Source organism: Alexandromys fortis, unplaced genomic scaffold (assembly GCF_014885135.2).
Source record: "Alexandromys fortis isolate MF-2015 unplaced genomic scaffold, M_Fortis_MF-2015_v1.1 scaffold_20, whole genome shotgun sequence".
Taxonomy (NCBI): Eukaryota; Metazoa; Chordata; class Mammalia; order Rodentia; family Cricetidae; genus Alexandromys; species Alexandromys fortis.
The window spans coordinates 8030853-8046244 of NW_026067903.1; the positions used below are offsets into that span (position 1 = coordinate 8030853).

The window sequence follows — 15392 nt, forward strand, 5'->3', positions numbered from 1 at the left end:
TAAGGGAGACCAGGGGCCCACATAGATACATGCAGGAGAAGCCAGAAGCCACCTACACGTCGCACAGACAAAGAAACCAAGCCATAGCAGGGGATTAAATCTAACACATGTCCAAGGACAAATAGGATAGAAACACGGGGAATGAGTGTCTGAAGTTGGGGCCGGTGGCAATTTAAATGTAACTGACCCCCATAATTTCGGAGGCAGTGGCACTATTAGGAGATGCAGCTTTGTTGGAGTGGATGTGGCCTTGCTGGAGGAAGTGTGTCACCGTGGGGGTGGGCTTTGAGGTTTCCTTATGCTCAGGACACTGCCCAGTGTCCCAGTTGACTTCCTTCTGCCTTCTGGTCAAGACATAGCCAGCACCACATCTGCCTGCAAGCCACCATGCTCCTTGTCATGATGATAATGGACTGAACTGCTGAAACTATAAGCAAGCCACCCCAATTAAATGTTTTCTTTCTAAGAGTTGCTGTGGTCACAGTGTCTCTTCACAACAATAAAAACCCTGACTAAGACAGGTCCCAAAGACATCTCTGGGCATAAAAGTTAATTAAAAAATATAAAGAAAAAACCAAACGTATGTGGTTACATATGATTACAAATTTTTCTATTAAAAAAATTCCTAGCCGGGCAGTGGTGGCGCACGCCTTTAATCCCAGCACTCGGGAGGCAGAGGCAGGCAGACCTCTGTGAGTTCGAGACCAGCCTGGTCTACAGAGCTAGTTCCAGGACAGGCTCCAAAGCCATAGAGAAACCCTGTCTCGAAAAACCAAAAAAANTCTACAGAGCTAGTTCCAGGACAGGCTCCAAAGCCATAGAGAAACCCTGTCTCGAAAAACCAAAAAAAAAAAAAAAAAAAAAAAAAAAAAAAAAATTCCTAGACTGGGAATGTGCACCGAGTCCTGGGTTCAATCCCCCAGCACCACCTATACCAGGTGTGATAGAAGGCGTCTATAATCCCAGCACTTGGGAGGCAGGGGTGGAAGAATCAGAGGTTCAAAGTCATCCTTGGCTATATATCAAGTTCTAGGCCAACCTGTGCTTCATCAGAACCTGCCAAACCAAATAAAATAAAACAAATCCTCAACCGAACGTAAAGGCAAACAACCCTAAAGCCTTTCCCAAGCTGTGGCCGAGGGAACGGATATGTTTATAACACAGAGATGCCGTTCAGATTTGAAGTCACTAAACACCACCCATCCCCACCAGAGGGTTCCTCCACCAGGTGGTTCGCCAAGGATGTAATGACATCCAAGCAAACACAAATTAACCCCTATATACATTTACACAAACACACAACTGTCCAATGTAATCACATTAGCCACTATTACCTGCTCCGCTGGCATTAGAAGCAAGGGGAATAGTTGGGAGGTGTTTTTAATCGCAAGAGTACACTGCAAAGCAGCTCACAGTGTTTAGTATTCAGAAATAAATGCCTATGTATAAAAATTTAGGTAAACGTAAAAACTTCCAGGTGTTATCTTCAGGTAGTAACGTAGTAGGCCATTTTAAGGGTTTAAACTTTTTAAAAAATATTGCGTGCATGAGAGTTTTGCGTGCAAGTATGTCTGTGCACTTGCATGCCTGGCACCCGCAGAGGCCAGAAGAGGGCGCTGGATCCTCTGGAACTGGAGTTACAGACAAACCTAAGATGCCTCATGGGTTCTGGAAATTGAAGCTGGGTTCTCTGGAAGAGCACCAAGTGCTCTTAACTACTCAACCATCTCTCTGGCCCCCTTTAGTTTTTTGTTTGTTTTTCTTTTTCTTTTTAAAAATGCTTTCCTGTATTCGTCTCTTACTTTATTAATTAAGGAAACAGAAACAGAGTCAGGCTCTATGGTACAGGCCTGTGAGTGCAGCTACTTCAGAGGCTGAGAAAGGGGGATTTCAGACCCAAGCCCTGAATGAGTCCAAGGTCAGCTGTGGCAGCTCAGTGAAGCTGTTCTGAAAAGACAGACCAAAGAGCTGAAGGCACAGTTCAAGCAGAGAGCGCTTAACACTCGGAAGGCCCTAGGCTTAATTCTTTGGCCAAATAAGTAAATAACTAAGTAAACAAAAATGAATAAAAGCAAGTTCCTAAGTCAGCCTTCCTGTGGAGCCTGCTTTCTGACTTTCCTGTGCTTAGGACACTCAGCCTCCTGGTTGACACAGTTCAGGCCCCCCGTCTGAAAACCGTGTCTGTTTTCCCCAGCTTTCTCCGCAGAGTCACACGCTCTTGGCTGCGCGTCCTTCTCTGAGCATATATAGTAAAAGCTAATCAGGGCCTTTCTGTAAAACGCAAGAATTATCTAATATATGAAAACTAAGCCATAAAAAAAAAATTGGCGCACCAGCTAAATATAAGTGGTGTTAGCTAGCATCCAGCTTAAAATAACTTCGGCCCTCGGCGGGGGCCACTGCCCATGATGGACGTGGAATTTACCCAACGGCTAGTGCTGGTCCTACATTTTTCAAATCCTTCTACTTTTTCAAAATAGGTTGTTGAGTCGAGCTTTATGTGCTTATATGGCAAAGCTCCCCTGTTTACTGTCCCAAGACCTAAGCATAAAATCTAGTTAAGGGTTCTTGCCAAAGCATGAGTCAGTCGCAGCGATATTCTGAACCCTGTTCTTTCCTTCCATGCTCTAATATTTCTCCCATCACAACCCAAACAATTACTCATAATTAAACCGAGGAGAGGAAAGGGGCCCTGGCAAGAAGTGTACTTGGCAAGGACCCAGAGCCTCTTCATTGTCTTCCACACAGAACAGTTACATCAGTTCCTTCCACCGTCAGAGGGAAAAAAAAATGGATTTTGCAGAGCAAGGGTTGAAAACAAGGGGAAGGAAACAACCTATTTACACATTCCTCATCAAGCTAACGCATAATCTGTTTATGGGGAAAGGAGAGAGAGGCTTTGAATTGCGTGGTCGTTCTAAAGCCTGCTTTCAGTTCCTATCCCACAAGCTCATCAGCACAGGCCCACTAGCCTCCTGGGTCTCTAGGCTCAGAGGGAAATCCCATCAGTAAGGGTAATAAAACCCAGAGTCCAGAAGCTCCGGGAGAAGTTAAATGCTGGCCACATTGTTTGAAAAGCTCTCCTATTTACTCAGGAGCTCCTCTTCAAATCCTAGAGCAAAACGAAGACCTAAAGAGTCTAAATTTGTCACCTTATACCAGACGGCTTAGAGGTTGTCATAGTCAGGGTGTCTATTGCTACGATGAAACACCATGACCAAAAAGCAAGTTGGGGAGGAAAGGATTTATTTGGCTTATACTTCAACATTGCTGTTCATCACTGAAGGAAGTTAGGACAGACACTCAAGCAGGACAGGAACCTGGAGGCAGGAGCTGACACAGAGGCCATTGAGGGGGTGCTGCTTACTGATTTGCTTCCCCTTGCCTGTTTAACTTGTTTTCATATAGAACCCGAGGCCACCAACCCAGGAATGGCTCCACCCACTGTGGGCTGAGCCCTCCCCAACTGATGACTGAGAGAATGCCTTACAGCTGGATCTCATGGAGGCCGCTTCTTAACTGAGGCGCCTTCCTCTCTGATGACTATAGCTTGTGTCAAGTTGACAATACAAAACCAGCCGGTACATAAATTGTTCAGCCTCAGTTCCTCTGAAGACCAGTGACCACAATGCAGTACATTTTTGCACCCCAATGATGCAATGACCACCAATGTGTCATCAGTTCACGGGCATTCCAGGTGAGTTAGTGTCCAGCCACCTTGGGGGCTACCAGGAGAGCAAAGGTCGACCTCCAAACTAGGTTCTTCATTCACCTGGCTGCCCCAGGTCTTTCCCTGTATGCTCCTTGCCACTTCTAGGTAACCTGGAACTTACTAGTGTTCCCTAGGAAAGGGGAATAAGGCGTAAGGGGTCATCTTCCAAACCCAAGAAGCTCAAGAGACTTTAGACTACATTTCTTAAGGAGAGAGAACCAGGAGGTCCGCAACCATTCTTAAGAAACAAGTTTTGGACTCTGAGAAATTAGAGTTCTCATTCATCTCTTGCTTAGGTCCCCGAATCTCATTTATTTTCCTGGACACAAGCCCTAAACGCTGCAGTTCCCTGGGCCATCATAGACTAGGAGGCAGGTGAGCAGGACTACCTAACACCCAGACCTAGCTCCTGCTCCGCAGAGCTGGGCGACCCCAAGAAATCAGGAGGACGGAGATATCTGGGTGGAGGGGGACAAGCTATGGACTACTCTCAATTTTTGAAATGAGGGGGACAGCTCCAAAATGTTCATTCCCGAACATAATAAGTTATCACGATGCGTCCTATAGCAGAAAGCTGATCACGGGTTAATCTGACCCCACATACCAACCCCTTAAACCGCAAGCAGACCTGCGGTTCTCCGTCCAGGGTCACACATTTTAGAGACCAAGCGCCTATCTTGGCGTTGCAGCTGGCATGGAGGATGTCCTGTGTGAACTCTGTGTGAACATCGCTGACGGTGATGTTCTTTGGAATGCAGGCCAAAGGGCCAACAGTGGAGAGAATCTGGGGATCTGCACAGGCTAAGGCAGAAGTTGCTGACCAGCAAGCCTGGCTGATGGGCACAGCGGTTCCTCCTCCCCCAGGCACGTCTGTACCAATACCTCTAGAGTATTCAGAAGGCACTGGCTGAGGAAACTTGGGAAAAATTCCCCAAGCAAGTAGCAAGAAGGTCTCCACAGGACTGGCAGTGCAGTTCCAACCAAGGCAGAACTCTCTTGTTGACAAGTGACAGGCAGTCAGCTCAAAGGGGAATGGGGACTGTAAGCCAAGAAAACCATATCGGCGTCTATAAACAGGCTAGGGTTCAAAGGCCAAAGCCCGGTTGATTCAGAGGTCCTATAACGTGACTTGGGCTACAGTTTGGCTTTTCTATGTCTTTGTAGGCTTGCTTCTGAAACCCAGTTCTCCCAGAAACCAAGGCTCTGGCTGTTGTAAGGGCTGTGATCATTGTTTTGTTCTGTGGCATCTGGAAGCCCTCTCTGCACCTAGGAAACACGTCACCTCAGAAGTTTCTGGAGCACACGCCCTCCCAGGAGAGGAACTGCACACCAGCTGCCTGCGCTATCAAGCAGGCTCAGAACTGACACAAAAGCAGACGCTCCGACCTTGCCCGGGTGAGCTCACATTCCTGGGGCAGCAGTGGCAGCGGCCCTAGGGATTCCATATGCTGCTAAATGCCCTTTTAATTAGTTTCCTTTCTAGTGAGATGGAAGCAGCTGCCTAGATTCACACAGCTCCCTTTCAGCAGCCCCATTCAGCTAGGAGCTTCATTCTGCAAACGTGCCTGCCGATCCAGAGTCCAAGCAAGGATGGTTTGGGTTTGGTTTTAATTCCTTTCGTTGTTGTTGTTGTTGTTTGTTTTGAGAGTAGGGTTTTGCTCTGTTGCCTCAGCTGGCATTGAACTCAAAACCCTCTTCTCTAAGTCTTTCCATTAGCAGGTATTATGGTCCCAGGCTCCTCACTTGCTTTAGCCAAGGATTCATGTTGATGTTTTGAGGGTCACCTGGGTGCTGAGTGTATGCTCCCTTCTACCCCAGACTTGTCATTCAAGGGATAAGGCTCTCTTTTCAGTCCAACCTGTGTGAGATGTCCCTTTCTGTGACTAAAGAGAGTGGAGCTCACAAAAGACAATTTCAGGGACCCTCTTCTGAAACAGAAGGGGGGGGGTTAATCCCAGAATAAGGAGAGGAATATATGACAACCATTTTCACTTCATATAAAAAATTTCCTGGTTATTTGCCAGTTCCTTTGAAACCCATAAATACCAAACTACAAAGGCTTGAAAGAATAAGTCCTGATTTCCAGTCCCAAACAAAACAAGAGATCTTAAAGCGAGGCCGATTTTGCCACAATGACATATGATGGCTAGAAGAAATCTCACTGTGAGAGAAAAAGAAAAAGAAAATGTTTTGTCTCTAAATGTTAGAAAATTCATAGAAAAAAATTTTCAGTAATAGTCAAAAGTTAACCATTGCTTCTAGGCAAAAATCTCTGCCCTGCCCTTTCTTCCAGTGAGTGTCCCATTTCCGGGCCTAGACTTGATAAGATACTCCTAAATCCTATTGGAAGATGAGTCCCCTGCTGGAAATTTGCCGAGAGCTTTTACTGAGGGAAATAAATTATCAGCTACTGCTTAGCATTGCTTCTTCCCAAAGATCAGGAAGCAGACTAAATGCCCCGCAGTCCTTCATGATGCCAAATACTTGGGGATCTACAACCTTAACCAGAAGCAGAAAGATAGTTGGAAAGGGAGATAAAGCCAGCTTCAAAGGGAAGGAGTTAGAAAGAACACTCAGGGTCAAGAGAGGGAACATATATAAACTATGCAAGGGCAGCAAACCTCAGCTCTATGTTTGGTGCCAGTAGAAAGAATCAGACACAGTCAGGGTTCTCTAAAGGAACAGAACTTATGGAATGATCTATCTATCTATCTATCTATCTATCTATCTATCTATCTATCTATCTAGTTATCTATCTTGTTGTTGTGGGGTATTTGATTATACTGTTAAAAACCCAACTCTTTGTTAATAAAATCAACATTGGATCAGGGGGTGGAGCCATAGTTGACAAGAATTAGCCCTAGAGAGTATGGACGAACCTGGGAAACAGAGAGACACACAGGAAGTGGTAAGGAGGGACTTGGAGTTTTTCCTGTGGTCTTTTTGGTTTGGGACAGCTGGAGAGATTCTGTCTTGTTGGGTGACCAGACAAAAAGGAAGATCAGCTGGTTGCTTCTTGGTCTTTCTGAGCAGACTCAGACTCCCAACATCTGACTCCCAAGTCTTTTTTGATAAGTAGAACAATAAAGATTTATTGTAAAAGCTAAATGTGGTGGCAATGGCAGAGCTGGGGTCTGGGGGACCTGAAATTTTGCCAGACCATGACCTGAGCAGTGGGGTGCTGACTGAGGGACCACAGACAGTAGTTGCATTGAGATTATGAGAGAGACTGAACATCTCCTCTTATAATTATTTTTTCCCTATTTTGAAATCTATTATTTGCCTTTCTATTTTTCTATTGGCCTTTTCTACTGCTTTGACAAATTATATAGAATCAGTACTCATTACACTTAACTTCCATCTTTACAAATCCACCAACTCATTGAGAGTTGTCTAATAGGACCTCATGAAACTAAAAGACTATGTAAAGCAGAGGAACTGTCAACCAGATAAAGAAACAGTTCACAAAGTGGGAGAAAAATCTTTGCAATACTTCTTACAGAGGATTCCTTCCTAGAATATATAAAGAATTCAAAAAGTGGACTTGGAGAGAAGATTGAGCCATTAAAAGCTAGGCTCACAAACAAAAACACCAAGAACTCAATATCAAGAAAATAAACAACCCAATTAAAAAGTAGGTCGTGAACAGAGCGTTCTCAAAAGACGAAATATAAATAAATGACTGATAAACTCTTAAATAACTGTTCAACATCCTTAGCCATCAGGAAAACACAGATTAAAATTTCTCTGCGATTTCATCTTATCCCAGTTGTGATTGTCATCATCAGACACACAAATGTCAATAAACTGATATGAAAAATGGAACCATTATAGGTTGTTGGTGGGAGTGTAAAATAGTACAGCCACCATGGGAATCAGTCTGGAAGTTTCTCAGAAAAACTAGAAATAGATCTATTGTATGGTTCAGCAATGTCACTCACGGGCAGATAGTAAAAAAACTGGGTCCTGCTGCGGAGACCTTTGCATACCTGAGTTCCCTGTTGCTCTATCTACAGAGCTAGGAAATGAAATCAGTCGAGTGCACATGGATTGATGAACAGATAGTGAAAGTGTGGTCCATCTACACAATGGGACAGGAGAATACCATACAGAGGAAGGTAACCGCTTCATTAAGTCAGACACCACATATTCTTTCTCAGATGTGGATTATGGCTTCAAATTTAAAACTTTGTTTCCTGACTTGTAATGTCTGCGGAGGCCCGAAAGTCAGGTGGGAGTCATGGTAGATGGGGGAAGAGGCTTGACGGGAAGTGGAGACAGCAGAACACGGGTGTGCTAGGGTTTCAACAGGGACAGACTCACATGGTTTAGGGATTGACCTAAAGGTGGCAACAGAAGTTTATAGTGTTCGCAGTGACTTTACTGATGGTAAGAGTTGCAATTATTGTTCATTGGTCATTGAATTTTAGTATGCACACACACGAACATACACACACCCATATACATCCCCATACCTGTCCCTCATACGCCTCTCCACACACCCCCCCCTCCATATCCCCATACACACATAGCCATATAACCATAAAACTGACCACAATTTATAAGGTCGGACTTATGGTTATGTTTACTTATAGCACAGGTTCATGTGGTTTAATTAAAAAGGGATCGGGTATAAAGTTAACAATTAACTAAGATGAATGACGGGGATAAACACCCGAATCCAGGTATTATGTTCCATCTGGTCTGTGCCCTCTGCCCAGGCAGAAACAAGCTCGCATGTCATCTACTCAAACAGAACCCACCAGGTGGGGAAGAAAGACAAGGTCACGTGACTGCTGCTCCAAGGAGAAACAACTAGACTGCCAGGGGTACGGTTTCGCTTTCCCCTTGAAATATTTATTGAGGATAGTGAAGCCCCTAGCCTGAGTTACAAAGATATGCTTTCCTTACTCGTTCTACATAATCTGCACTTGGATGGTTGTTATACTTTAGATGTCACATAAGCTACGCGGGCAACCACAACAAAACTCACCGCAATCAGGCTTGGCTAGGATCCCACCCAGATGAGTGAATCTCTCTTTAAGTGAAATGAGAGGTGGTTTGGGAATCCTTAGGCGAAGAATCCAAAGTTGTATTTTAAAAAGGAGCAGAGAGTGACAAGCAGCCTCTAAACTGGAGGTCACACTTCAACGTCTCAGGTTGTCAAATCTCAGGTGGCTGGTTTTGAAAGCCTGAGAGCAACCCCTTGACACAGCAGCACCAGACAAAGGCTTCTTCTGGCCCTCAGTCCACAGCGCCGGTTCTATGACTTCAGCGATAGATAAGAATCTGTGGCTCACATGCAAATTATTTCTGCTGACACAAACAGTGTCCTGTAGAGAGACGACTAGCGAAAGCATCCAATCTGATAAGCGTTAGATTGACCACTCCTGGGGCAGGTAGCAGTTACCACTCTCAGGGCTGGGGAGCCGTATTGTGCATGGTGTGTACAGTAATGCCTTGGACCTTTCCGAGCGCCTATGAGTAACTTGGCGTGTCTGAGTTCAAGTGCCCCGGAACTGCATTTCAGATGCACAAGCCTTTCTATTAAAAAACATTTTAATATATATTTATTTGTATATAACATAGATTAAATAAATATATTTATATATAATATATATTTACTTCATTTTATGTGTATGAAGGTTTTGCCTGCATAGTATATGTATGCACACCTGGTGTCCAAGGAAGGCAGAGAGGGTATTGGATCCTCTGGAACTGGAGTAATAGATGATTGTGAGCCAGCCCGTGCATGCTGGGAATCGAAACTGGGTCACTGCAACAAGAGCTCTAAACCACTGAGCCATCTCTCCAACACCAAAGTCTTCTTGTTTTTACTACTGGTTTTCCAAACAGTCATCTTGACCTAAAACAAGAGTTCTGCATTATCTCTTCAGTCCAATGATTATATTTGAGATGTCAGACAGGTATCTGTTGTTATTTGAGAGTATTTATAAAACAATGCTTACAGGTGAAACTGAGTAGAGAAACAAATTCTGTTATTCTTGTCTCCTTGTCTCCGTATCGGCTTGAAGAATGACCTTCCTCCCCAGTTCCACATCCTGCATTAGTTTTGTCTCAGTGCAGCAACAAAATGTCCAACGAAGGGACCTTAGGGAAGGAAGGGTTTACGCTGGCTTAGGGTGAAGTGGCCAAGGTAACACCATCTCATTTTGATCTTACCCTGACTCCACTTATCTGCCTCTAACTCCCAAACAGTCAACACATTCAGGACTTCCCAGGACCCTGACCATGCCCAGATGGGCCACCAATATCTGCTGAGTGCATGGCCAAAACACACGCTACCTGGTCCCCTGACCTGTACCTGACTGTGACACCGTTTTGGCTTTTGCCTTTATAAACACTGTACTTTTGAGCTTGGTGCCAAGATATCAGTCTCCAGCTAATAAAAGGCTCCAATTTGGCTGTATATGCATTGTGATCTGTAACTTCCTCCTTGGGACTATAACGACAGGAATATTGACTATTGTGGCAGAGATTACGGTATGGTGGCAGAGTCAGCTAGTCCTGCTGTGTGCAGAGTCAGGAAGCAGAGACAGAGGAATGCTTATACCTATGGGGCCATTCTCACTCAAACTACCACAGCAGGGCAGCACCCTAACCTGACAGGGTGACCTTCTAAGAGAAGAGTCCTCCCTGGGGCCCTCTCCTTCCCCATCCCTGACCTCTCTCCTCTCTCTTCCTCCTCTCCTCCCAGTGGATACCCCATGGAGAGTCCACAGAAGGATACAATGAGAGGCGGCTAAAGCTCAGAAAATAAAGGCTGCATCTACTTAACACAAGGGGTTTGGCGCTTTGAGCTTATGGCTCTGAACAGTGTAGCCAGACATCTCACGCATGTGCCCAAGCCCACCTCCACAGGATCCACGATTCTAATTTTCTTACAGTCTTCTTACCAGGCATGGTGGCACATACCTCTAGTCTTAGCACTTGGGAGGCAGAGGAAGGAGGAACTCTGGGAGTTCCAGGCCAGCCTGATCTACATAGCAAGTTCCAGGCAGCAAGAGATACATGGTAAGACCTGGGGTAAAGGAGAGAGAATCTCATTGGACAAATCTTCTTTTCGGCTTTCCACTTTTTAGTTTGGCTCCTTTAATTGGTTTGTTGAGGATGTGTGGCCAGACCCCACTTGGTGCAGATTGTGACCCTCAAACTTGATAACGCACACAGGGCCCTTTCCCTTCTCTTTGGTGTTGGTATTCATCCCTTGCTGGGCTTTTCTTTCCCACCGTCCTCTGCCACAATGTTGCTCTGGCAACAAGAAGTTGCCACCCTAGGATACCCATCTTAGGGATGCTCGCTGGCGTCCGCCATCTACCCACCCCCCTTTCGCATTCCCTCACTGCCAGGTCCCACTCTTTCCCCTAGAGAGCAACGCTTCTGTCCATTTGTCGACGTCACACCTCCATTCATCCATTCAACGGTGCAAAAATGCACCAACTCAGTCCTTCCCTTAGAACGAAACTAAGGCAGATCCTTGTCTCTTTCCCTCCGAAGCACCGTCTCGCATAGCATCCGGGAAGCTAAGCGGCCGTGCAAACGGAAAGGAACACAGTTATTGGTCAGTTTCTCGCTGATGAGGGCTAATGACCCCTCCGCAGTGGTACTCTTGGTGAAGGGTTAAAGAACTACGAGCCTCAGGTGGGCTGAGAAACTGGACAGGAAAGTGGACTTGACTAATAACACCCTTGGCTGTTGTTCCAAGAAGCTTCTGATAAGATCAACAGACCAACCGCTGGTATTTACTCCGTGGAGCCTTCCTTCGGGGAACTGACCTGCTGATGGGGTCTCCCACCCTAAAAGTTCCCTTTTCTGCTCTTTAAAGATCCAAGTCCTTGGCGCGTAGGTGCAGTCTCCTCTCCCACGGAGAGCCTGCTGCCCTTCATAGTTCTGATGAAAGGCCAACCTGCTTCTAGCAAGGTTGATTTCCTCTTGTAATTCCACCAATCAATCCAGTCGATCACCTGATATCTCACTAGGCAAGTCCGTTGTGTTTCCTAAAAGAGGGTATCTCTGGTGTCTGAGACAACCACCATTGTCTCCACTTCCCCCCTCTGGGTCTTTCTAATTTTGTTTGACCCCTCATGTAGAACTGGAGGGCATGCCGTATTTAAAAAAAAAAAAATCTTGTCCACAAACAACAGGTGCTGGACAGAAATAGATGATACCATCAGAAGCCAATTTCCTTTCTCAATTGTATTTGGCAGCTGGGGAGGGCACATCTGTTGCAGGAGTTAACAGCTTGAAGGCTATCGAGGAGGCTATCTCCTTATGCTTGACGTTGCACCCTTCCTCCCGTTTCCCCGGTAACACGAGAAAGGTAAACACCAGTTTTCCTATTACTTTAAGTTACCAAATGGCAAGAAGGGCACCCTGGGTTTTGCTGACATCCATTCAAAGAAACAATTTCCCTCCAGTGAAAAGAATAGAATCTAAGTCTCACCTCTGGCCCTTGTAAGGAATATGACATTCTAAGCCACCCCAGGCTTTACCTACTAGTGTCTCCTTCCTTCAAGAGATAATCCAGCTGAGCCTGTCAATCACCTGGTCAGGTCCAGCCCCTGGAAAGCCAGTTCACCTGTAGACATACTAAGGGGAGGAAGGGCTTGTAGGGGTCCAGCCTCGACAGGTTTCGCACGTTCCAGGGTAGGAGCGTGAGGATTAGAATGTTTAAGCAAAAGGAATAGAGATATGAGAGGAATAAAAGGCAGAAATAGAACAGCATTGGAATGGAAATTCAGTGAATACTGAGCAGCCTGCACTAAATGGTCTGGACTGAGCCTTTTGGAAGCAATGAGCACGGCAATGGGACAGGAAGGTCATCGGTGGTGGATGCAGAATTAACAACATAAGACACATATGTTGGTCCTAGAGAGGGTGGTAAAAACGAAATCTGTTTAATATGATATTAACCGTTTTTAAAGCATACAGTTCAATAGGCTAACCAAGGCAGCCTCTAGATCTTGTCATTCTGCTTTGCACTTCACAAAGACCAGTGCCACACTTTGACACAAGGTAGTAACTAAGGTTATTAATAACGAAGGTTTTTACCTTGCCAGAATATGACTATCACTTCTAACGGGAATTAGTCTGGAAAGTTGGCGCAACAGAATTTTGAAAAGAGCATAACTCCTTCCTACGAAAGACCAACATTACATTAGAATTACCCACAGGGCAGGGAACCCTGACTGCTCTTTGGACTAGAGAGAGGGGGGGAGGGGAGTGGGGTGTGGGGAGTGGGGGAGGGGAGGGAAAAGGGAGGCGGGGAGGAGGCGGAAATTTTTAATTAAAAAAATTTAATAAAATAAAAAAAGACATAAAAAGATTCTAACAGTATGTGGTTTCCTTAATTTGTATTCTAGTTTTCTCCATTCTTACAGAAAAAAAAATGCTAAAGTTGACTTTCTTCAAAATTTGCTTTAGACTTGACCAAATTGGAGCTCAAACTGCTTCAGCAAGAACATTCCTTCAAAGTTACAAATGCATCCGTAGAAGTTGCTCTAAAATTCAGGGATGGATTACATTCATAGAATAAATTTAAGTTACATATAAACCCAAAAAGTAAGAACTCCACCTACTTATAAAAAACAAAAATGACCAGAGACAGGTGGATCTCTGGGTGGTTGAGAACAGCCTAGTCTACATAGGAAGTTGGAGGCCAGCCAAGGTGACACAGTAAGACTTTGTCACAGTTAAAACAACAACAACAGGGTGGTAGTGCCAGACCTGGGGAGGTGGAGCTAGGAGGGGTATAAGTTAAGCCCATTCTTGGGTTACATAGCAAGAACCTGTTCAGACAGGTGCTGGTATACACCATGTAGCTCAGTGCAGAAGTGCTGGGGAACCTAGAACAAATTGTCCAGTTCTGCCTTCTAAAAATGATCTAATCTTGACCCCAAACTGATTCCTTTGGGGGATTTCTATATCTTACTTTTCTTATAGCGCATTGGCCAGGATCATTGTATTTTTATTACAATTTTACATTTTATTTCTATTATCTTCAGAAGAATTCTTGCTACCTCCTCTTTTCTTTCTCTTCCTCTTCCTCCTTCTTCTTGCAACAGAGTCTCACCATACAGCTCTGGCTGTCCTGGAACTCTCTATTTAGACCAGGCTGGCCTTGAACTCATGGAGATCTGCCTGCCTCTGCCTCCTCAGTGGTGGAATCAAAGGCAAACATTCTTATTTTATCTTTTTATTTTGTTTTATTTTTCATAGTGCTAGAGATTAAACCCAGAGTGCCTTATATATCTTGGACAAATATTCTTTCACCTAACTACACCTGGACTCTTAAATAAATGAGAGGCTTTTTAAAAATTGTTTTTATTGCCGGGCGGTGGTGGCGCACGCCTTTAATCCCAGCACTCGGGAGGCAGAGGCAGGCGGATCTCTGTGAGTTCGAGGCCAGCCTGGTCTCTAGTGCCAGGACAGGCTCCAAAGCAACAGAGAAACCCTGTCTCGAAAAACTAAAATAAATAAATAAATAAATAAATAATTGTTTTTATTGAGCTATATATTTTTCTTTGCTCCCTTCCCAAATGAGAGGTTTTTGAATTTACATTTAGATTTGCCCAGAAATTTGTCCCCAGTATGAAGGACTACAACCCTAGCCTTTGGGATTTTACCTAAGCAATTTCTGAGTATAAGAATACCATGGAGTTATTTAAAAGATCCAATTCTCATCTAGGCCTATGGGAACCTATTCCGAGGGCAATGCCACTTAAAGGAAGAGTAAAGGGGCGGACACGCAAAGCAAATGAAAGAAAAGCATAGAATAAAAATCAAAAGTATTTATAAGGGTGGGTAATGTCCTCTGAAGCAATAAAACTTAACATGTGTGATGACCATTTTAGAATTTGTTTATACTCTACCTTCCAAATATTACTAGAAATGTATTTGTCTGCTACAAGTCAGCACCATGGTTCATAGGATCTGGCCCTAGATCCATAATAATTAGAAACCAAACATTAATAACCTTCATAAGGAACTGGATGGCCCTCGGGTAGGGCTTCCAGATGCTTCTCCGTCGAGGCAGGCACTCACCACTTTCCCTTATTTCTGAGTTTCGGGTCATTTTCCTTAATGGGCATCAAGTGTTCGGCACAGATTTCGCTCCACGACGAGGCTCCTAAGGTGACCTCTTGTTTGTTATTTCCATACTGGCAACGGCCAACTGGCTTTGACGCATGCGCAGTGGAGGATTTCGGTCACTGCATTCTTTTCTTAGTTCTTTACTTGTAAAGTGGGGATAATGGAAACCCCAACCTTATAAGGCTCTCATGAGGCTTCAGTGGGAGTTCATATAAGCTAAGCACTTAGAGTCTGGCACATGGCAATCACTAACTTAGTTAAATCGATGCTGCCCTGCTCAGGGCACGTGATGTCACACGGCCGCTGACATTTTTACAATATAAGGAAATAAAAGGAGGAGAAATCTTTGCGGCAATAGCACCAGGGTGGCAGAGCTGGTCAGCGAGCCCAAGGACATTTTGCAGCTTGCATTCAAGTTATTTATAGCTAGGCTGGGAAACAAGTTCACAGTTCCCAAAACATTGAAATGGATTTATTCCAGGCTTCTGATACCAAAGATAAATTGTGCAAGTCTTAACTCGTTTGGTTCTGCTTTGCTCCTGTACATGGGCAGTGATAATTATGTAAA

At 44.6% G+C, this 15392-nt stretch overlaps 1 long non-coding RNA gene across 2 annotated transcripts; it reads right to left on the reverse strand.

Annotated features, from left to right (window-relative positions):
• Positions 1-9267: 9267 nt before the first annotated feature.
• LOC126496988 (uncharacterized) lies at positions 9268-14887 on the reverse strand. Of its 2 annotated transcripts, none has more exons than XR_007590493.1 (3): positions 14777-14887; positions 9682-9823; positions 9268-9578 (listed from the first exon to the last, which is right to left on the reverse strand). It is a non-coding gene; the product is annotated as an uncharacterized lncRNA (long non-coding RNA). The 2 variants fall into 2 exon arrangements; XR_007590494.1 differs by having other exon boundaries at positions 14709-14878.
• Between the last annotated feature and the right edge of the window lie 505 nt (positions 14888-15392).